This window comes from Excalfactoria chinensis, chromosome 1 (assembly GCF_039878825.1).
Source record: "Excalfactoria chinensis isolate bCotChi1 chromosome 1, bCotChi1.hap2, whole genome shotgun sequence".
Taxonomy (NCBI): domain Eukaryota; kingdom Metazoa; phylum Chordata; class Aves; order Galliformes; family Phasianidae; genus Excalfactoria; species Excalfactoria chinensis.
Genome location: NC_092825.1, coordinates 177,981,410 through 178,005,217, shown reverse-complemented (window position 1 = coordinate 178,005,217; position 23,808 = coordinate 177,981,410). Strand labels below are relative to the sequence as shown.

The 23,808-nt window shown below is 37.6% G+C and overlaps 1 protein-coding gene across 19 annotated transcripts in view; it reads left to right on the top strand.

Moving 5' to 3' along the window:
- Nucleotides 1-23,808, top strand: part of DLG2 (discs large MAGUK scaffold protein 2) — a 981,657-nt gene that overhangs the window by 161,959 nt on the left and 795,890 nt on the right. The gene's annotated exons all lie outside the window — the stretch shown is intronic.

Here is a 23,808-nt window from a genome sequence, read left to right as displayed (position 1 = left end):
CAAAGCTTTGAGAGTCTGAATGGTAAGTCTCTGTGTTTGGAGCAGTGCTGCCAGGTAAAATTTCGAGACTCAGTGCTTGAGAAAGAACAGAAGCAAGTCCTAAGACCAAACCAAACTCTGTGGGAAGCCCAAGCTGTTGAAATGTTGGGTATGGTCTTAGCAGGGCTTCTTCAGAAGTTCGCCCTCTTCAGAAATTTAATTCATTCCATGTGGAGCATGGGGATCAGTGGCAAGTGTGGTGTGGCAAGCATGGTTGTTGGTAGAATCCAAATCAAATGGAATGTGGAGTTCCTGCCACTTGCTCTAACTAACTGTGCTCCAGCTGAGTGTGATGACAAGGATGCCTGTCATAGGCATGGTTTGTGGGAATTAATCCATACGCTCCTGCTGGGACTGCCAGGAACAAATGACATTTATAGCACCACTTACTGACTGACTGGGAGATGCTTCTTTTCCACTTTTTCATGAAAGAAAAACTAGTGATCCTATGTGCTTCATGGACTAATAAGTGAGAAAATTAGTCCAGTGAAGGCAACTTTTGAGATGATGGGCAGTAAGAGAACTTTACTGGAGTGGAAATGTCCTGTTTAAATGCTGCCAATTAGATGGCTTTAGTGAGATTTGCTTTAACTATCAAGGACACAGTAATATTTGAAAAGAAAAAAGTAACTGTGGTCAAGTTGACTCTGCACTGATTTACATCTTGTCTGAATATACATTGTATATAGAGCCAAATCCTTGGATGCTGGAAGTTAGAGGACTGACTAATAGAACTATGGTGATTTATCTCAGCTGAGGAGTTGGCAGGGTTTAGGTGACATTTTCTTTGGCTCTAAACCACAGATTGATGTTGGTCCTCAGCTATCAACTTGTCACCATTTATGAACAGATGAATGAGAAACAGATTCCAGTTTTTGTCCTCCCTTGGTCTCCTGCTGATCTTGAAAGTGACTATAAAACCTGTATTTTTGGTTGTCATCAAATTATGTTAAAATTAATGATATCATTGTTAATCTATCTATGGAACTAGACCCACATAAACATATTTATTGAACCATTCAGCTAAACAGATGTTTTCCATCTGAGAATCTAGCCCAGTAACTAACTTCTAATTCTTAATTACTTGTTTACATTCTCATAAAATTTGGATTGACTTTATGATGTGGCCTGATTGTTATTTTGTTTGTATAGAGAGGAATATGAGCACAAGTATAGCAGTGTGGTGCTCTCTGAAATGGAAATATTTGATAGTAAAAGTAATTAGGTCAGAAGCAGTTGCACTCAGTGATTTCCATTAACATAAAGAACTGACTTTTTGAACAGTAACTTTAAAAACTTTCATAAGTAAAATAATTTTTCTTCCCAACTGGGTATTCTTTTTAGAATATTTCTTTCTTAAACCATCAAAAATGAAAGGATTTAGATTGATTAGTCTTCGCTTATTGTGTTACACCAGACATGTGCATGCATGGGTAATTTCTATAGACCTGTTATCTTGCATATTGACAATAGAATTGGTAAATTGAGGATCATGCTTTGTTGTCTTTGTTAGCAACAGAAGTGATCTAACATAGAATAACTCTACAAGCAGTGTTATTTTTAAACAGTTACAGTGGGGAAAAGAAAAACAGAACACAAAAGCTTACTATTAGAATGCAGTTCAACCGTTCACTTGGTTACTGTTTTCTGGAAATATAGAGTACAGCGTGTGTTCATGAAATAATTGCCTGTTTGAAGGTTGCTTCCATCTGTATTTGAATGTTGAACGGAGTTAAGGAGCTCAGAAATACCCCACAAATAAGTTCACAAGACAGCTCCTGTGATGGCTCTTTTTTTATTGTTTTATTCTTTTTTTTTTAAATCTATTTATTTATTCCTTGATTTCCTATTAAGCCATTTCCAGTGCAGCTAACCAGATTTTTTCTGCCTACTTCTTTGAATTAGGCATTTATAAGCATTTATTTGTAAGCCAGCTGTGACAACTCCGTGCAACAACCATAGTGTGTGTTTGTATATCTTTCAAGAGCAGTGTAGTAAACGGTGTGAAAGAATGACTGTAAAGCAAAATGGTAAACAGGGTAAGCATCCTCTTTCACCCATTTCCCTGGCTGCATCATGCTGGAATTCATGAGTCTGGGAGAGATTTTTCTCACCTTTTTCAGCAGTCTTTATATAAAGTACTATGTCCTCTCCTGGGATTGCCTTTGCCATCTAGTGCAAGAACCAGGAGAACTAGCAGTTGTGTAACAGTCTGACGCTTTTGAAGTCCCTAATTTACTGTCTTTTTTGAATTTACTGATGATTCTTGCAATTAAGATTCTCAGTTCTGTTTGGCAACTCACCATCTGCAAAAGAGGGCATAAGTGAACACTGACTTTCTATGCCTTCACAATGTCCTTAATTAGATTCATTTTAAGTCTGAGAGTTTTAATCAAGGGAATTACCTAAGGGTGCCTTTGTCTGCACTTACACTTTTTAGTCATGTCTTCCAAAGGATTTGTAGTGTTTGATTATAAGATACTCCAAAAGGAGCTTCACTGCTTTGCTGTTGGCATACTAAACTTTCCTCTTGCTAGGATTTCTTGCTTGCTAGATCTATTATGCAGAGATAATGAACTACCACAAACTGCATCTGTGTTGCAGAAATATTTGGGGTTAATAGCATTTTTTGAGGTCAGCATTCAACACATTCTCTGTGCAGCATTAATAGATTCTCTGCTTTTTTCACACTACAGAGCTCTTGGTCCATCATCTTAATCCCTTTCCACCCTTTTGGGACATCTTCTGCTACTAAGAAACAGCAGAAAGGAGTGGTAAAGTTTATCTGGGGCACAAAAGATTTCTAGTTCACTGCCATCTGGCCCCTCAGTGTTCAGAAGTAAATGTGGACTTTGAGAACAGTGGAGTCTGTACGAAGATCTTCACAGCTGTTCACACAACCATAGCTCATACGATCAAAGAATCATCAAATCATTAAGGCTGTAAAAGACCACTAGGATCATCAAGTCCAACTGTCAAAACATCCCCTCCATGCCCACCAAACCATGTCACTCAATGTCTCACCTCAACATTTATTGAACACCTTCACAGATGATGACCCCACCACCTCCCTGGGCAGCCTGTTTCAATACTTCACTACTCTTTTGGAGAAGAACATTTTCTTACTATGCAACCTGAATCTCCCTTGGTGCAACTGAAGGCCATTCGCTCTTGTCCTATTGCTGTTACCTGGGAGAAAAGGCCAACTCCACCACTCTACAATCTCTGTTCAGTGAGTAGTAGAGAGTGACCAGGTCTCTCCAGACAGAACAATCCTAGTTCCCTCACTCACTCCCCATAAGACTTGTGCTCCAGACCCTTCACTGCTTTGTTGAACATCTTTGGACCCTCTCCAGAGCCTCAGTGTTTCTCTTGTAGTGAGGTGTCCAAATCCATAGGCTGTAGCTTTATGTAGGTGCTATACCGTGGGAATATAGTGCACATTTTGGCTGCCAGCCTGCTTGTCAGCTGAGCCTGATGTCTTTCTGCTCTCACAAGGAGAGTAAAAGTTACTTCTTCTTGAGCCCTGCATACATATGTAAGATATTATGGTTCTGTTTACATGGGATAAATCAGTGAACAAATGTCAAAGTTACTTTGGCTTTAACTTTTCCCAGTTTACTGGGAACACTGGAGGGACAAGAATGCACTCTAGACCTACACAGTATCTGATTTTAGCTTGATCTGGAAGTTAGCTCGTAAACATTTCTGGTTTAAACTAATCGAGGGTTTTCTTCTTCACAGAAGTTATTATAAAGAAATCTGTACTTTTGGAAGGTGTTCTGGTGGTTGTGCTTTATGTAAAGAATGTTCTGACTCTTGTACAGTGGAGCCAAGTGGGAACATATTGAAACACACAAATTCTGTTTTGTTTTAAGGCTCTGAGCCTGGAAGAATCGTTTCTGAAATCAGTCTTGCTCTCTTTAAACACAAAACAAATAAATGACTCTGTTTGGCCAGACTCACTGCTCTCCTGAGACTTTACGTTGTGAACTGTGTCCCTTCCTCTCCTGTGTGGATGTGCTCTATAAAACATGTAAATAGCTCTGTACTCCAGAAAGTGCCTTTTGCAGGGTCTCTTTCACTCTACCCGAGCTTTAAGTCTTTTTCTATTAAAACACTGTTGGCTAATAAATTCTGTAGACAGTCTGGGTGGTGGGAAATGTTTTTTTTTTTTTGCTTTTTTTTTTTTTTTTTTTTTTGTCTAATATGTGAAATATTTGGAAACTGAGCTATTAATACAATGTGCTGTTCTTGTGTCTTTCACCTTTGCACTGATGGTAATGGAAAATTCTAAGTGCTAAAATTCAGGAGGTATTAAAGCAATCCCATGTATGTTTCTGCTGGGTCATGGTATTCCTGCAGCTCTTCATCATTTTCACTCCTGTACCCCTACTTGTCCAGTGCTGGAGGCACTTTCCTGTCCACCTCTTCACCATTTAAAGAGGCTGTCTGTATCCTGCACTACTGAATTTCTGTCGTCAGTTGCCAGCTACTAAATCTGGTTTTAAACTAGCCGCTTAAATCCCTCTTCCCCTTGCTCAGCCCTCTGATGATTTTTTTCTCATTTGCATTCCCTCTCCCCTTCTCAGTCTTCTCTATGATAGAGCTGGGGAAGAGCTGGGACATTTCTCCAGTAATCAGATTTATGGATTCAGCGGGGAAAGGTTCAGCTGAAGTGAGGTAGTGTTGGATTAGCAGTAAAGCACAGCACATCCCAGCAGGGCAGCAAATCCTTCATGCTTGGGCAGACAGAGGCAGACTATAGCAGTGCATGTGTTAACAGAAGTGACTGGCTCAGGAGCAAAATTTGAGAGAAACAGGGCAAAAGGAGCTACTTGGTTCTCTATTTCAGCAAGGACTGAGGAAAAAAAAGAGAAAGAAGATTAAAAAAAATGTAATGACACTTTGACAATTACATGTAAATGCTTATGACCCATGTTGTCCTTCCTCAAGTTTAGTTAATGTGACCACAGTGGCACCTGGAGAGGGGGAGTTTCTCAATTGCAGAACAAGCTCAGAAATTATTTGGATAAGGTGACAATTCAGTCTTAAAATTCAGATGATACACATTAAGTTGTACAAATCCATTATCTGTAGATTGACCCACTTAGTTGCTTGACTTCACCATCAGGAAACATTTCACATGACTTATTTACAATGAGTAATCTCATTAAGCACACATTATGTATTGGATATTTGCTGTCTTTATTGCTATATTTATTTTATGAGAGGCACCAGGATGTTGTCACAGCACACCCAGTCACCCAAATGCAGCAGTGCATAACTGAAAACAAAATAAATCTATAATTTCAGTTTTTCTTTAAGCTGAAACTCAGTATTGATCTTTATGACAACAACTATTTAAGGGTAAATTTTTATTGAAGAATTAGCTACCTAAAATTTCTGCAGCTTGTGAAGTTTATGAGACTATATATATACATATATAAATAAATCTTTCTGGACAAGATTTTAAATTTCTGTTTCAGGGCCCAATTTAAAGTAATGTTCTGGCAGCTTCACTGAAGTTTAAAAACAGCGTGTGCACCCAACTTCTATGGTGTTTATTATTTTTTATTCCCTGATGCAAGGCATGACTGGAGTATAGTTTTTCTGTAAACACATACATAGCTTAAGGGCTATCTCCCAGGAGTGCTGATACCCCTAAGCTATGCTTTTCTGGCACAGAAAATTCCATGCCAAGGTCAAACACAAGCGATTCAAGTATTCTGAGTTTATGGACCTATACATAAAGTTAGCTCCACACTTTATTTACATCCTGTAATAATCCACAAACATGATGAATGGCATTTCTCCAAGTATTTCTAGTCCCCACTTAAGTGGTGAATGTTCTCAACCAAAGGGTGGTTCAAGCGGAGCATTAAGACTGTGCCTCCAGGTCAGTAACTCTTTCTACAGTGTTAGCAGGAAACTGCACCTTAGCAAGGCACTTCACTGTGCCTGGTACTCTTAAAACGTATAGAAGGTTGTGTAGAAGACAAAGGGTAGAGTGATGCTCTGCTTGGTTCATCGTGATGGTGGAAATGAAATTAATCTCTCCAGGTCTGTATCAGTGAGGAGCTATAAACACTTCTAAGATGCAGTTCATCTTTAGACTATTTTTTAAAGTGTGATCTGGGCTTTTGAAGAGCTTGTTCCTTCGATTAATGATAAAGGTGATCTAGATGACAGCCTCTAGTATAGGTGTCGGGTATATCCTGTAAGAAGATTTCTCAGTGTTGGCAAACTGTTGACCAACAGCTCATTGTGAAACATTCCTCCTAGGGTACTCTGGTGTCAGAATATAAGATATTCCTTTGTAGATGTGTGAAGCTGCTACTGACTTCTGATCAAAATGCAAACAAATACAGGTTTGGATCATAAACCAAAGACATGCAGCTACTCTGCATTTGATGTAAACCTGTATTATATCTAGAACCTTTTTCCTTAATACCATTGAAAAAAGTTCTATTGAACCATAGCAGAGCACATGTTTTAGTTCATTTTCATTTGTACCTTTAAATTGCAAGTCTTCTTTTTCATTCAGTACATGTCCTGTAATGCCATGCACATTTACGGGGATATAGAAAACTAAAGGTCTCTCATTATCACATAAATGGCTGTGTATAGCCACTTAGTTCTCTTAGTTCACTTAGTTCTCGGAAGATTTATTTGCCCAAAGTTCTGAATGTCTCCTCTGTTGTGCCTGGGGGACATCCCTTCAGCTCTGTTGGTATCGTTCATGTGCCATGACAAATGAGCATAGGAATCCTGCCCTGGGGCTGATCCTATATGTCATGGGGGCATTGCACAGGCATTTCCAAAGAACTGAACATTAAAAAATTCTGAAAGGGCTGATGGAATGCTCATATCTCTGTTATTTGGGGCTTTTACATATATATATTTTCCAGTTGGGAACAGTCATGCTGATTAGGATTTGTTTGCTTTGTTTGTTTGTTTTGGGTGCTCTAGGGAAGCAAAAAAAATATAAATGGGAAACTGTCTGTGAACCATATAATTAATAAACTGCTCTGTGGTACAGGAAGGCTATGAATTTTAGGTCTGAATACCCTGTGCTTTCAGGGCTTTGCAAATTAGAACGCCAGTTATCCATGCAAGCAGACGGGGGTTGTGTCGTCCCTTCTGGGACTTGAGCATTGCCAAAAAATCAAAGGTTTTAGCTCAGTCTTGTTTGTTGATGGCTCTTGCAGTCTAAATGAAGCTTGTGTATACATCTGTGTGCCTCAGAGCTTTTTCGTTTGGGCCTCTGCCTTTTTTTCATCTTATGTGAAGTCACAGGGACAAATATTTGTTTGAAATGTTTAATGTTGACTATGAATTCTGACACATCCTATCAATCATTCCAACTGTACCTACTCACCTACTCATCTGAGCCAACGTAGGCCCTTTATTTATTTATTAAAACAAAAAAACAAAAAAACAACAAAAAAACAAAAAAACAACAAAAAAAAAAAGCCAAAAAAAAAAAAAAAAAACAACAAAAGAAAAACAAGGTACTGAAAGGTATTTCCTTAGTGTCTGGGCATCTTAGGATATTAATCTGTTGTCATAAGGCCTGTGACAAGAATTTGAGGAAAGCTATTGTCTCAATTTTAGAACTGAAGAAGGTATTGAAGGCCAGGTTGGATAGGGCAGTGGGCAACCTGACCTAGTGCCTGATCCAATTGTTGGCAACCCATGGCAGGAGCTGGAACTACATGACCTTTGCGATCCCTTCCATCTCAAACCAGTCTATGATTCTGATGCAATACACCAGTATTATTTATAGAGTAATTTGATCCTATGATTCTATGGTTCTATGAATGTAACTGCTACATAGAGCGGACAGTCAAATATGCCATTTTTGGAACAAGTGTTGCACTCAAGAAAATTAACCCATGATTGAATTGTTAGCCCAGATGTGATGCCATGTCTTCGTAAAAAATTTCACTGCTCAGCTCTTGGAACAACCTTGGGGCTCTGTAAAAAAGAATAGAGTGACAGAACAGGATGTTATTCATTTGTGGAAAGGGAAGAGGCAGTTTACGCATATTTACGATCATAGAAAATTGAGTAACTTCAAGAAAAGATTTTGATAGGTTGTTTGGGCAACCTGGCCTATCTCTTTCTTTGGTTATTTACCTCCTACTTAGGAGCTGAGTTCAAGCTGTAGAGCAACAGGACAACTGAGGTGTGTAGGAGCTGTCAGATCCGCAATCTGCTCTGCTGTCACTGTCGATGCTGAGAGCCATCTTCCAGGGGCAGCTACATTTAGAGGCAAAGTGTTCTGTATTGCTTTCAGTTGTTTTTAATGTATGGTGGAAGCATCTAAAATTCACTGTGCTATAATTAAAGAAAAAGCAAAACAAGAGAAAGGCTGAAGATCTTCCTCCCACAAATGCATAGGAGATATATATATATTTGTATAGACATTTCAGTACCTCCTCCATGCCCCTAGCACCTGAGCTTACCCCAACTGTGTGGATCTCTGCTACATAGATACAACCCTCATCCCCAGCTAATCTAAACCTGCTGGTGTTCAGTGCCATTCCTTATTTGCTGTGCCAATTGTCAATCAATCAGTGGTGGTATTCCCATCACTGACACTACCAGTCTGGGATTTCCTGACTGAAGGATGAGCCTTGAATTATTTTGAGCGATGTTCATATTTGGACAACCATTTACTATCTTAAAACTGTTTGACAACATGGAATGAAGAACCAGACAAACCTTTCTAGTGGGGAGAGCAGTGATTTCTAGCACTGGATAGCCAGCAGTAGGATTTAAATGTCATGACAGTAGCAGAACAGCAACACTGCACTGCAGCACAGAGAATAAGCTTCGGAAGACCAAATTTAGTCATTTTCTGTTACTGGAAACACTATCATGTCATACATTACTCAAACTTGGGAAAGATTCAGTCACTCTTCTTCTAATCTCCACTGCCACCCTGTGCTGGCCACATCTATGTATGATAGAACAAAGCATGACACAGAAAAAGCCACTATTTAAAGATGAGTCTCAGTTAGAATGACAGGTGAGTTTGTGATCTACATCAGTTTTGCCCCTTGATGCATCCCAATCTGTTGCAGGTCTGCATGGTAGATAGAGCTTTTCATTCTAAGCTCAGTCCAGGCATTCTAAGGAGCCCATTTATGTCACATTTGACATTAGCAGACTCACTCTATTTAAATGGATCATAAAATTCTAGAGTGGTCGTAGCAGATAGAAGAAAAATCGCAACTGGTATTTACAGCTCTGCAGTTGATAGAGGTCTGCAGTTGATACTTAGAGGTAAGGTGTGGTAACTCATCAAGTACAGTGATATTTCCCATGGAATATCTTTCTTGCAATCAGCAGATTAGAGGCTTCTTATGCTTGAGGTTATGGATGGACAGTTACTTCTGAGAGATAAGAACTCATTCAAATAAAAGATAAATGGCACAAACTTCTGTTGTCAGATATGTTAGAGTAAATCTAAATCTGCACTGGCATAACAAGGCAGTTTGGTTCCTCATTCTCTTCTTGGCTAGCAAAAATCCTAAAACCAGAATATCTGACTCCTCATATGAGTAACATTTTCTTGTTTTTTGTTTGTTTGTTTGTTTTGTTTTGTTTATAATAGAGAAAGAACTGATTTGCTAATAAAATCTTAGTGTTTACCTTATCAATTCTTAACAGAAGTAATACAATTTTTACTTGTCAGATATAGATTTACCAGATTTCTAGATTTGTATGTAGACTTATTCTACTTGAATATAATCTAATCAGTTATGCAGTTTCTCCCCTTGTAGATATGTATAAATAGTGCTTTAGAAGATTTAAAGGTTGATTTAAACAAGGATTTTTTTCTGCTTTCTTTCTCAAAATTCAAATTGCAACTAATTTTCTGAAATAACAATTCTATTGCAAAACAGCACCTTCTAAAACAAAAAATGTTTTTATTTTCTGTTTATTTTTGTACACTGTGGCTGATATGGTATTGTGGAGCTCTTCTAAGATTATTCACAATCTCTTTATTCCTCTTAATAGTAGGACCTTGTATCTCCTTTCATTTCTGTGAAATCAATGGCAAAATTGATTTTGGAATGAAAGTAGAAGGATGTCCTCTAGTTTATCACCACTGATAATTAAAGAATTTGAATTAGGTTTGTCATTTCACAGCAGTTTAGAAGATTGCATACTTATTGGAGTCTTACACATGCCTAACCAATGTTAAGTAGTAAACTTTCTGAAAAGGGAGCTTATTAAATGCTCTTTTTATGAAAACCAATCTTGACATGTATGTTAATTTATATCTGATTATTTTACTATCTTGAAATGTTTTTTTTTGACATGGAAATTGGAAATTTTGGCCTTGTTTAACAGTGGTAATCTACAATATCACTGCAGCTACATGGTGATACGCTGTTTTCATTCCAGTTTGTACATAGGACATTAGGAAATATTACTTCTCAGAAAGGGTGGTCAGGCACTTGAATGCACTGACCAGGGAAGTGGTGGAGTAGCCAACCATGGGGGTGTTCAAGAAATGTTTGGATGCTGTGTTGAGGGATATGATTTTGCTGGGAAGTATTGGTGATGGTTGGACTGCATGATCTTCTAGGTCTTTTCCAATCTTGATAATTCTGTGATTCTGTGATAATTAGCTAGATTTCCAACTTATGACCAAATACTTATTACTGGTCAATTTACATAAATTGCAGCATCATGACTGATCCAGTGCAAAACTTTGTGGTTTTACAAATCCATATTTTATGCTCTTTTTTTTAGTTGAGAATATTTAAGTGTCACAAGTTGAAGCTACTAGTGTTCAAAGTTACATAAACTTAAATGTTTTTTAATAACATGGCTTTAAAACACATAAAATTAAATGTTAGCGTTTGCTTTTAACCAGGTTTTCTCAGTCTTCAGTATACTCATAGCCTACAGCTTATACAGTCTTCTGTGCTGTTGTATTGTCATCTTTACACCTTTGTTCTTAAATTATTATTTCTGTTTATCCATCATGACTGAAAATACTGTCACACCTGCAGAGGCCTCAGATTTATCTTGCTTTCTGAGCAGAAGCCAATAGACCCCAACTGTCACAAAATTGAAATGGCTGGATAATAACAAATTGCTTCTAGTCCTTGCTGCTATTCTCTAAGTGGTCTGAGCTATCATGAAATGCTCTCTCTGACAGCCAGTCTAGTAGTCAGGGATACATCACAGGATTGCAAAATCTTGGGTCCACATAAATACTGCAGTGGCTAAAATACAGTTTAGACAACATTCAAGTCCAAAATCCAAATAGGCAATTCATAAAGTTAATTCCCATTCCTGTTGTCCTTTCCTCACCACAGGGATTCCTGCTAGACATAAAGCACCAGATTACTTAGAAGTAAATTTCCCATCCTTTGTGCTGAAGCTTCTTTCATTTCTTTTTTGTAAAACTTGGCATCTTTGATAGATAGGATGGAGACTTCCTCTGTAGGAACCTCATTCATTGCTGATGAATGTAGTGTTTTCCTGGGAGGTGGAAACTAGGGGTTTGACCTCCAACACGAAACTTGTGTTGAACTCTGAACTTCAGTTCACAAAAATGCAATTTTGTTAACAGTACTCCATCTTCCATCCATCTTTTGAAGGGAAAGGATGAAGCAGTAACCTCTACTCAAAGGGACAACTTAGGAATGTAAGTAGAGGAGAGGGTTGTAGGCTAGGTGTCATAAATGTGTCATAAACTCTTCTATGTGCGGAGATCAGGCAGATACCTGCAGTAGGAGTTGAAGAAATTCAGAAATATCTTTTTAATGCTCCCAGCATCCATCCAAAATGCTACTTTTTCTGAATTTTGTTATGTGTCATTTTCATGAACTGCATTGCAGGAATCTGATCAGGGAACTGCTAATGTCACCACACATTCTTTAAGAATCTCTGGCTAATTCCACTGTGCTGCTCTCAAACTGTGGCATAAATATTGATGACAACATGCAGTGCCACCTTACAGGTGTCAGAAGACCCCTAGAGTGACCCTAATGGTATAGCCTAGAGAGACACTTGAAAACATACCAGAAATTCCACAGAAAATTACCTAGCTCTTCAATTAAGCCCAGAGAGGAATGTCATATCAACATGACAGACATCTGTAAACAAATAGATTGTCTTTATAGCATGAATCACAGAGTCATCAAATTGCAGAAGTTGGAAGGGACCTCAAGAGAAAATTGAGTCAAACCTCTTTCCTAAGGCAGATTCCATACAGTTGGTTGCATGGATAGGCTTCATACAAACATACAGTTTCACTGAACTTTAGTGCACTTACTTTCTACTTTCTAAACATAGTAGTATGTGTTGGCAAGAATAGTCTGTCTTACTCTGACTGATCACCTCTTCATTTGACAGACTGACTGTAAGAAAAGATTAGGTGTCACTTTGAGTAGCTCATGAATTAGATTTCAATTCCTTATAAAGTAATTGAATAAATACCCAGAGATGAAATCTGTAAAATCTAGAGGGTAATAGGAGTTTGAGTAAACAAACAGCACGATTTTTATAGAGAACAAATCATGCAAGACACATTTAATTGCTTGTTTTGATAGAATTACTAAATTATTAGCTGCTGCTTATGTTTTTGGGGGATAGACTTTCTAAAACATCATGAGCAGTTAGACTTCTAGCTCCTGCTGATTTTAAGAGCTTGCTACATTATCTCCTGAAGTTTTAAAGAAAAGTTCATCTTAATTGGCTTGGAGTTTAGTCTTCCTACATGACTTTCAAGACCCCCAGGAGTGACTGTGCCCAGATGGATATATATTAGCTACAGAATGATGCCAGCACTGCTTCCAACCATTATTATATGCAGGCTTGCTAGATATTTTCATTGATTATAGAAAAGTCAGGCTCAAATAGTCATGCCAAGGAAATGTGCAGGCCAGAATTTAGCCATGAGCTTTAATATAATACTTTAGAAAAAGGACTCTTTCCAAAAATCCACTGAAAAACTTGTGCTTGGAAAATTTAGACATCAGCTGGAGAAGAAAAGAGAATTTTATCAACTCTTTTGACCAACAGAGTTACTTCAAAAATCATCCTGTTGCTACATGCACATATAAAAAGTCCCTCCCCAGCTTTCCTGTAGGCCTCTTCAGGTACTGGAAGGCTGCTATAAGGTCTCCCTTGTAGCCTTCTCTTCTGCAGGCTGAAAAGCCCCAACTCCCTCAGCCTGTTCTCATTGGGGAGGTGCTCCAGCACTCAGATAACCTTCATGGCCCTCCTCTGGACCAGCTCCAGCAACTTGAAGTCCCTCTTGTGTTGGGGACCCAAGAAGTAGATAACAATACTGCAGGTGGGTCTCATGAGAGCAGAGAAGAGGGGCAGAATCACCAATTAAAATTATTTCAATTCACCTAATTACTCTGAATGGAAGCAAACTTGGGGAAAATTAATTCAGCTGAATTAAGGAAAGGATATAGTAGCACTGACATATAATAACACGTTTCTAAAACAGATCTAGTTGAAAGATTTAAGAGAAGTTAATGATTTGGACCAATAAATGTAAATCAGTTAACTCATTTCACTTGTGAGAACTCATTGCAATGAAATATGGACATGTCTATTGCCACTGCATAATAGGAAGTTCTCCAAAGGTGGCAAGTACTGAATTTGTTCCCTTAGTGAAAAGCTGAATCATAGTAGGCATTTTAAGAGAAATACAAGAGGGAGATTTGGCTGAAGCTAACAATATCTGATTTGAAACAGATGTCCTCAGACAGCTAATGGTCAAGGCTGAGAAGGAGTTTAAAACAAAAGATACAGGAGGTGTTTCTGAGATATTCTATGCAACAGCAGAAAATGCATGGAAGACAGAGTTAGTCTGGGATCGGTCAATCAGAACTGGGGTGTAGAAAATAGGAAGAACAGGAATAATGAAGATAAGTTAAAGAGTCTGTGAAGGTGCAGACCAACATAAGGTTTGGTTCTGAAAGATCATTGCAGTCAAAACAAATTAATTTTCTCTTATCAGTACAATCTACTTACTGATCTGAAGTTTGAAGATAATGATCATTGAACTAATAGGTGTAAACCTAAGTTGTCCAGCAAACTCTGTACTGACCTGAAAGGATAATTTGCAAGTAAATAATTTAATCCTTTGTGTATAACAAAAAAAGGGGGGGAAAAACAAAAAAAAGAAAAAAAAATCAGGACGTAATACAGGATTTCTTATAACTTACAAAATAAACTTATGGAGCTGTTTCTCAAATAGTTCTTCAGTTGAACACTAACACCATTAAACACTTATTTGGATTTTGCCTCTAAATTGTGGTTACTTTGAATCAGGCCTTAATTTTACCATGAGTAGAATTATATGCCATTTTGATTGCTCTTGTGTGATGTTATGTTGCTCTTTTCTAGAAGGATAGCACAGTGTGGTTCAGATTACCTGAATACATAAAATGAGAGAAAACACAACCATCATGTAGATGAATTGCCCCTTATTGGCAGCAGTCAATACAGAATTACTCAGTCTCACAAGATTCTTTTGTAGCTTTACACTTTAATTGTGTAAACTTTCATTTGTGCTGCTGTGGGTAACTCAATACCTCCTGCAGACATTGCCAGCTACCTGTTATTCTCTTTTTCAGATGATTTGTGACTATTTTGAATTGCATATATGCAAACAGAGGTTTCACTAAATGTTTCCTTCTATGGTGAAAACATGTCTTTTATTACTATCCTTTATTTTCACTTCTTGGCAAGCTGTTAACTCATTGGAAGATGTCTCCTCTGAACTCCTGAGAGTGTAATTTCTCTCAGGGGTATTGATAAAAGATAGTCTAAAACTATTTCTTGACTTCCCAGTACACATTTTACAAATCTATCCTAAAATCTTTATTCTTCACTTCAGTTTGAGGTAGTTCTTCTGAACTGTCCCATGTAAAGAAAGATGCAACAGGAGCAGAAGTGTTTTGGTAAAAGCACTAATCCTCCTTACAAACTCTTTAGACTCTTGCAGAGTGAAACTGAAGTCAGAGAAGTAAAGAGAACAATAAATAAAAAGTAGTCAGAACTTAACACATAGAAGATCAAAGAACAGAATGTAAAGTTATGATGGAAAATAACATTTTTAGTATATGTGTTAATGTCCAGATACTGCTATTTGGTGGGAATGTCCATGTCTATCTCCATTCAGGTCAACTGCTCACATCCAGTTCTCAAGGCTGATGAAAGAGTAATTAAACTGTGGTTTTTTAGAGTGTTCTGTTGAGCTATTCTTTTTAAGGTTATTACCTTCCCTTAACAAACAACATGTAAAAAGCATGAGTGTTACATCCCCAAGAATGATGTTCTTACACTCTTGGGACTGAAATTGCCCTGAACCTCTTTACTTCTGCCATGCACAAATTATATTCACATTATTGGACAGCATAATTTTCTCAGTCGATTCTTGTGCTGAGTGCTTAATGCCAGGACAATAAACACTGAAATAATTCTTGAGAATTCTTGAGAATTCTTGAAATTAGCCTCATCAAAACATCTGCTGCTCTACAGAGGGTTAAACTCAGTGGTTAATGTCTAGTTGTGCCAGTAGGTGTAGAGGAAGGATATTGTTAGAGAAGGTTTAATGGGAACACATGGTTTTCTGGCCATTAGCCCAGTGATCTTATACTGATTGGTGTTTTGGTGGGAGGAGAAGCTCTTTCTCTTCAAATATTTTGTCAGTCATTAATTTTAAACTCTTCCTGTTTGTCTTGAAGTACTGTAGCAGCGTTCAGTGATGCCTGAACACATGTGAAGCTCTGATATCCATTATTACTCCCACTGCTTCTAATGCATACAGATTTGATCCAGGCCCTGTGCAAAGGTGCTTCTTCAACTTCAGCTGTCGCTTTCCTTTCTCTGTGTTTGTACAGGTTATGTAACAAATTTTAAATGGAAAAGTATTTTGTTTCTATTTTCCTAGGTGGTCATATGCCTTATGTTTAAGAGGTAAACTTCACTATTATTCTATACTCAGACTGACCTGATGAAAAGGGAGATGGGTATACTTTAAAAGCCTCCTTTAAGTGTTTCAAAGATGCTTTACTTCAGTGGATGGGGAATTCACTGGATTCCTAGATTGAAAACTATTCATAAGCATGGCAGAGAGAAAGACAGTAGGATCCTAAAAAAGGAGAAAGGATAACAGGGAAGAAGAAAACAGATCATGAGACTATTAAAGGCAAGCTAGCACTTGATAGTGTCTGCATTTACAGCTTAACAAATATTAGACAGTTGGTGGTTATGTAAAGACTTTATTTTACCTTGAATTTTACTGTACTATCCTCCCACTGGCTTTCTTCCTAACTTGACCTGAGAATGGTTATTAAAGATAGGAATGGTCCCTTTTCCCTTTTTTTTTTTTTTTTTTTTCCCTTCTTCTTTAAATCCTTTAATGAAGTGTGTGCCAAGTATTGCTAAATGTACCCATTCCATGGCATTCTGTTGGATCTCTGTTGTCTACGTCAGGGAAAATCAGAACATGTTGACAGAAGTAAGACTAGACCTATTGGCTCATGGATCTAATTTCCATGCTTGGATACCAGAAACATTTATTCCTTAAGGACATAAGTCTGTTGAACACTTAGGAAGTCCCTTCCAAGTTTGACTAACCTCTCTGTGGGTAAAGTAGTTTCAGGAGTTCTGCTCATTCTCATGAAAGTAAAGTAATTGAAGTTTTCCAAACTTTAGATTAGCCATTTAATGTACCATGGCCCTTGAAGAGCAAGCCAAGTACCCATTCTATCCCACTCTTCCATGACTTATTAAAGGGTTGCTCTGGGTTTCAGAACCTCTCTATGGAGTGCAGAACACTAACTTGTGCCAGGGAAAACAAAATAATGTTCACAAAGAGAATGGAAGATGAGGGCTCACTTATCACTATCAGTGAAAATAAGAAATGAAAAACTGAAACTGTGTTTGGGACTGGAAGTAAACTAAAATATTATATGTCATCTATTCCCTTTTTTCCCCTGCAAGTACCAAACAGTCTTTTAAAACAGTAAACCAGTTCTGACTAAGCTGTATTACTTCAAGTTTCCTCTGTAGTCATGATTGCCCTCTACTAAAGTATTGCCTCTCTTTTTGGTCTGGGTAGTGCTCTCATCAGCAGCAAGTATGGACAGACAAGAGAACAATCTTCTCCCCAGTATATAAAGAGAAAGAATTGTAAAGCACAACACGGTTCCTAATAATGAGAGACAGGCAGTGCATTATGTGCTTTATTTTCTTCCATAGGATGTTACTGTTGGGAGCACTGAATAAGTTGTACAGGAGCATAGGATCTTATTCATAGATGGAGCTGAAAACTGGGGATCTTTGTTAGCTCTGTGCTCATACCAGATACACTGTTCTGCATTTGTGATCATAGTTAATTCAAAACAAAGGGTTAAAAAAAAAAAAAAATTGGTATCGATTTCTATCTCTTCCTTTCTAATTAGCCCAGAAATGCCCATTCCCACCTGCAATCGTGTGGTTCTGCCATTCAGACCTCCAAACAAACATTACTCTGAGTTTTGTTAATTACAGTTTCCTGGTTTCTCCCAGAAATATCCTCAGCAAGGATTGACTGGATAAAATGTTGTAGGCAGGACTGGGAAAAGTGTGTTAGGATTTCCCTGATACAATAAGTGTCCTTAGTATTCAGTATAGTTTAATCAGGCATATTCTACAACTGCTAACCAAGCAGAAGGGGGGTTTGGAAATACAGAGATAGACTCCTTAATGCTAGGCATATTAAAACTCTTGCATCCTAATCTTTAGGTGCAGTTTGAGAAGAAGCCTTATATATATATATATATATATATATATTTTTTTTTTTTTCTTTAACACATCTGAAAGAGAAAAAATGAAGGTTCAGTTGAGTCGGGTTACTTCAGCAGCAGATCCAGGAGGTGTGATGCCAGCTGTGGTTCATCTAAACTCTTCTTGAAACTTGAATCTGAGGAAACATGAGAGTTTGGACACAGCCTCTCTAGGGCATTTTGCCCCTTATAGTTACTTCTTGCTCAGTACGCTAGTTCTGTGTGTGATTGACTTTGGCTGCTTTGCTTGTCTTGATCACATCTTGAAGTTCAGGTATCTGATCATATTATGAAAAATTGGTGGTCTCAGCTGTATTCTCATGGCAGTGGCAATGCTGAATATCACAGGGAACAACTTTATTATTATCTTTTTTTATTTATCTGTATGACACCTCTTCCAGTGCATGAGCGCACATAACAGAAGAGTATGAAGAAACGCAAAACAACACGATAGCTTCATGATATCAGTAGAACTATATATTATTTATTCATACTTGTATTTTAATAAAGAGTAATACCATTTGCTTATTAGTTTAGAAGCCAAAAATACTCACAATTTATTTGGTGACTCTGAGCTGTCACCCTTCCCAAATATTACATTTTTATTCCACTTCCCAGACAGAAGATATTAAATGTCAATCTTTGACAGGCATTATTTTTGCTACCCTACCAGTAATGCAGATCATCACTTACTGTAAGGGTTGACTGGGATCCAGACGGAAGGTTTTTATTAATAAACCCACTTGTTATATACTGAAATGAGCTACAACATAGTGATGTTGGAAGTTATATAAATTAGTGAAAGACTCAAGCAGATTCTTAAAGTATTAAGTACTTAGAAAGTACTCTGAGAACAGGTTGCTGTATAAAGTGCATTGCAAATGGCCATGGGTAATCTTGTCCTGGCTGAAATAAATGGCAATGTTTTCTTTGTCTTTCTTTAAATCAGAATGTTACCTTCTGGCTTCCTGTTTCTTGTGCAGGTCATTCAGAATAGTTCCCTTAGGACATCTGAGCCAGTTTGCTGTGCACCAGCAAAATGGCTGTGATTTTCCATGGGACCATCTGTCCTGACTTATTCAGCATTTGATTAAAAGTCACACAGTTAGAGAAGTCCTCTGGATTGAGCCTGAAAAGATTTTACAATCTTTTATTGAGCAAATTTGCCTGAATTTTGACAATCTTCATGTTCAGTTTTTGAAAATGGAAAATGAATAATGTGGGTAAAATAGGCTGGACAAAGGTAGAGTAAACTTCTTCATGCTGAGTTCAGACTCAGTGCCGTAATGAGGAAAAAAAAAGATGCACCTGGAATTTCTTTCCCTTTCCTAGTAAAACCTCATGGGAACAGAGCCAAAGTAGTAATTCTTATTTTATACATATATATTTAAGTAGAAAATTATATATTAGACAAAGCAATGGGGAAGTGACCTTGTAAGTTTGTAAATGTACTCAAATCACTACAAGGTACGGAGTTTAATTTGCTTCTTAAAGTGAAGCTGAAGGTAGGTCTGTGTCCAATATGTTCAGTTGATCTAGGAAATGTACCCTGTTCTTGGAATGCTTTTATTAGACCTTGGTAGTTTTTAATATGCTTGTTCTCGTATTTTATTGAGATGCCACCTGAAAACACAATTTAAAAGGTCATTGTAGCAGATGTGACATTAAAGTGCAACAGGTTGGTCCAGAGTAAAAGTGAAGGGATGAGTCATTCCTTCCTTAGGCTATGTAGAATTATGAAAAGAAAATTAAAATAGAGATTTTTGAAAAGTGCAAGACATTGTAAAGTAGGCAAAGGAAAGGAATGAAAATGGCAGGAAATGTGGAAGTAGGCAGCAGCAAGGATGGAAATTAGAAAAGAATCAGTAGAAAGAGGCAAGAGGGGCAGGAAACAAGGCAATTCTATAAATAGTCAGTATCTCTTGGGAAGAAATAGCTGTCATCTTGTTATATTCCTACAAATTGACACTTCTATCACAGTTACTGTCAGCGATATTCTGCAAATGCTCCATTGCAAAAATGTTAAAGACTTACTGATGAAAATGTCATTTTTTTTAAAATTTTTTATTTCAAAGCACGAGTAAGGATACCGAAGTTCAGCTCCTCACTGCTGATAAATCCCAGGTTTTAGTAGTTCTCTGTAGCTTACAGTCCAGACAATTAATACTTTGAAGTGACTTTTTGAAGCACAGAAGTATAAAAATATCTACAAGAACAAATCCTAACTCAAAGCATTCCCAAGGCGTTCCTGTTATGGCACCATGTTTCCACTTGTTTGTAACTCCAATAGTTCCCATGCTGAATGCCTCAAGAGTCTGTGAATGTGCACTTGAGGCTGAGATTGAGCTTCCTGAGAAGAGGACTGCATGGGTACCATTTCTCTATGGGAACAGTTGCTTGTATGGAAATATGGGTTTGGTAATCAGCTAATATCTGAGCAGGTGACAGTACAACCTAGCTATGGTCTTAATCATTCTTTTAAATGTCTTATTTATAGATTTATTAACTAACTTTTATGGAATCCAGAAGACAGTTATTTCTCTTTACATCACATTAGGAGATCAAAGAAGAAAAACTGGCTTTCCCAAATGCAGTTTTGATCCCTAGTTCAACTTTACTTAAATAAAGTTAAGATCTACTCTTCCATGAGTGGAGAGTATATATGTTCAATACATCATTACAGGTTAGAGGCTGACCTTCTGGAGAGGAGCTCTGCAGAGAAGGAGCTGGGTGTCCTGGTGGACATTAAGTTGACAATGAATCAGCAGTGTGTCCTTGTGGCCAATGGTACTCTGGAATGCATTAAAAAGAGCATGGTCAACAATTCAAGGGAGCTGATCCTCACCCTCTACTTTACTCTGATGTGACTACATCTGAAGTACCATGTCCACTTCTGGGCTCCTCAGTTCAAGGAAGAGAGAACTGCTGGAAAGAGTCCAGCAGAAGACCACAAAGATGACTACAGGCCTTATGAGGAAAGGCTGAAATACCTGGGTCTGTTCAGCCCAGAGAACAGAAAACTGAGGTGGGATCTTGTCAAACACAAACATCTGAAAAGTTGGTATCAAGTGGATAGAGGCCAGGATATTTTCAGTAACAGAAATGGGGCAGTGGATACAAGAGGGAACATGGGAAGTTTCTACAAATATGAAGAAAATTTCTTTACTTAGAGGATGACAGAGCACTGGAACAACCTGCCCAAAGAGGTTGTGGAATCCTCTTCTCTAGAGATATTCAATGCCCACCTGAACACTTACATGCGTGACCTACTACAGGGAGCCTGCTTTAGCAGAGAGTTGGCCTAGATGACCTTCAGAGGTCCCTTCCAACCACTACGATTTTATGATTCTGTAATTTTGTGAGGTCAGAACATTTGCTAAAGAATTCCAATTTACTGTATAATTACACATTAACATTACCTAAAAATCAGCAGTGTCTTGGGACCATTAAAATACATCTAAATGCTTGATACCTTTACAGCTGGCTGCCTGATCTTGTAGGTTCATGTTTCCCTTAAGAAAAGCAAATGAGACAATAGATTTCAGTGTGGCTGTTTCATGATTCAGGTCATCAGCTCATTTCCTCACTGACTTTTCTTATGTCAAACATAGTCTTAGACTCCATTGCTGAGGTTTTCAAGCAAGTCTTCTTTTCTGAAGCTGCATCACTTTCATCTGTATACTCTAAAATATGCCAACCATCACTTCCTCAATTATGTGCAATTGCATATAGTTCTCTTTCAAAATACAGTAGTCATATAAGTAACTGTCTTTACATGCTGCTCCTTTCTGACAGGCTTTCAGAAACGTAGAATTTGTGTTAATTGTTACAAAAATGTTGACATTCTTGAGGCAATTATGTTTGACGAACTGTGCACAGATATTGTATGTACATAGTGTCTGTTGTCATTATGCATTCTCAGTTAGGTAACTATGAAGATGCAAAACTAGAATTGATAGTGTATGTAGTAAGAGTGGTGTTTTCTTTCAAATAGAGCAGAGCAGAAGAAAAAAGCTGTCAGTTTTTATCTGTGCATTTGAAAGTTTTGCTAAAACAAAACAAAGTGTCACGGGGTTATGCTGATCGTTCATTTTGTTTGCTTGCAGGGGGCTTAAATTCGATCAATAAATTATCCTTTTGAATATCCCGAGGTTTGCACACAGGGAGTTTCTGTAATGCTGCAAAGTTAAGCAAGAACATTTTGGAGCATTTACTTTGAGAAAGGGTTGCTAGGAGGAATGAATCAAAATGTCACTAAAATAGGAAAGCTCTTAGCAAATTTAATGGTATAGAAAGACAAGTTATTTTTCATTCTAGGCTATATACTGATTTTAAGTGCCATCAAGAAGCTGGAAAATGAAGAATATATAAATGCAGCAAAAAATATAGATCTGGTACTTAAATTAATTGGAAAAACATGGAAATCATGCTGTGATTTAATCTATCCTTAACCTAGTCCATGACTTCTAACTCATGAAGTAGACTGAATGCTGGAGTAGATTGCAAATATGTTAGAAGCTTTAATTTGAACTGCTAGCGGGATAGATTGGATTGTGTGTGCTGCCCAGATGCTAGCAACATTTCTCATTGTCATCAAAAAGCATGTCAGCAGTTCCTGGCCACACTAGCAAGGAAATCAATGGCCAGTATGACATTTTAAAGTCACTTTTATTTTAGCATTTCAGCTCCCTTCTACACAAAACTAGACAGTTCACAGAGATGAAGTTTCCAGTGTTTCCCCATAGTGGCAAGCATAATATTAGATTTAGGATCTGCAGAAGAGCAGTGCTCAGAAAAGAAAAGGCAGGATTTAGGAACTAAACAACTTGACCTGCAGCATGTCACTTTGTGTACCCCTGCTAAACTGCTCTTCAGTTAATTCTGTTTTACTGGCACAATTAGAAATGGTTTGGCTTGCTGTTGTAGACAGAGGAGATTTTTCCAAAGCAGTACAGGGTACCTAGCAGCAATTTATAGTCCTGAAATTACCAATTTTAAATATATTTTATTGAATAAAGTCATTACAACAATTTGAGGCAAGTTAAATACAGACAAACAAACTCAGTTTCATGGCACTTGTGTGCATTACTAAGGATTTTCACCTAAACATTTCTTCTAAATGAGCTGTAGGTGTTGTAGGATGGCACTATGACACTGACCGTTAGCTCCAAAGGCACTTGATTATTACCTGTACACACTTTGTGTCTTTGGCCTTTATCTTGGTCTTTCCTGAATCATGCTCCTTTTATTAATTTTCAGGCATGGTGATCTTCTACTGTAGAGTAAGCATGCCCAATTTTGTTTTCTCAAGATAGCTCAGTGTGTCAGTTGAACATATCATTCCTCCTCATTCTTGTCTGTAGATCCACTTATGCTTGATATGAAATTTGATGTCCTATTGTTTAAATGTTCTCACCTCTGGCCTTAAGCCTTTACCTGAAGTCATCTTTCCTGACTTTCAGATTAGACAGCAATCCCTCAGCCAGACATTCTGATATACCATCTGCCAAATCATCTCATTTGGAGAAGAGGGAACCTTAGGAGATAACAGTATGGCAATTTTGTTAGAGTTAAAACTAGATATTTCTCATATGATTTACATGGAAAAATATATTACAATAAATAAACAGTAATGTGTGAGAATAATAAGAAAAAAAAGTGTAGGTGGAGTTTTAGACAATATATTAATTTTCCATGCAATTTCATTTTTGTTGGCAGGGTATGAAGTAGTACTGTTTGCCTGAAAATAAAGGAAGGTAGAGAACAGATAAATTTTCAACTACTGGAAAGGAAGGCATACTTTAGACTTTATGACATTGAAAACTTGCACTGTTCTACATGGTACAGTGGTGCTTGGCTGCTATTGCTTAATCATTGTAACGTTAATGAGTCTGATGGTTTTATATTGGTGTTTTGGCTGCAGTACACTAGTCCATCAATGTGT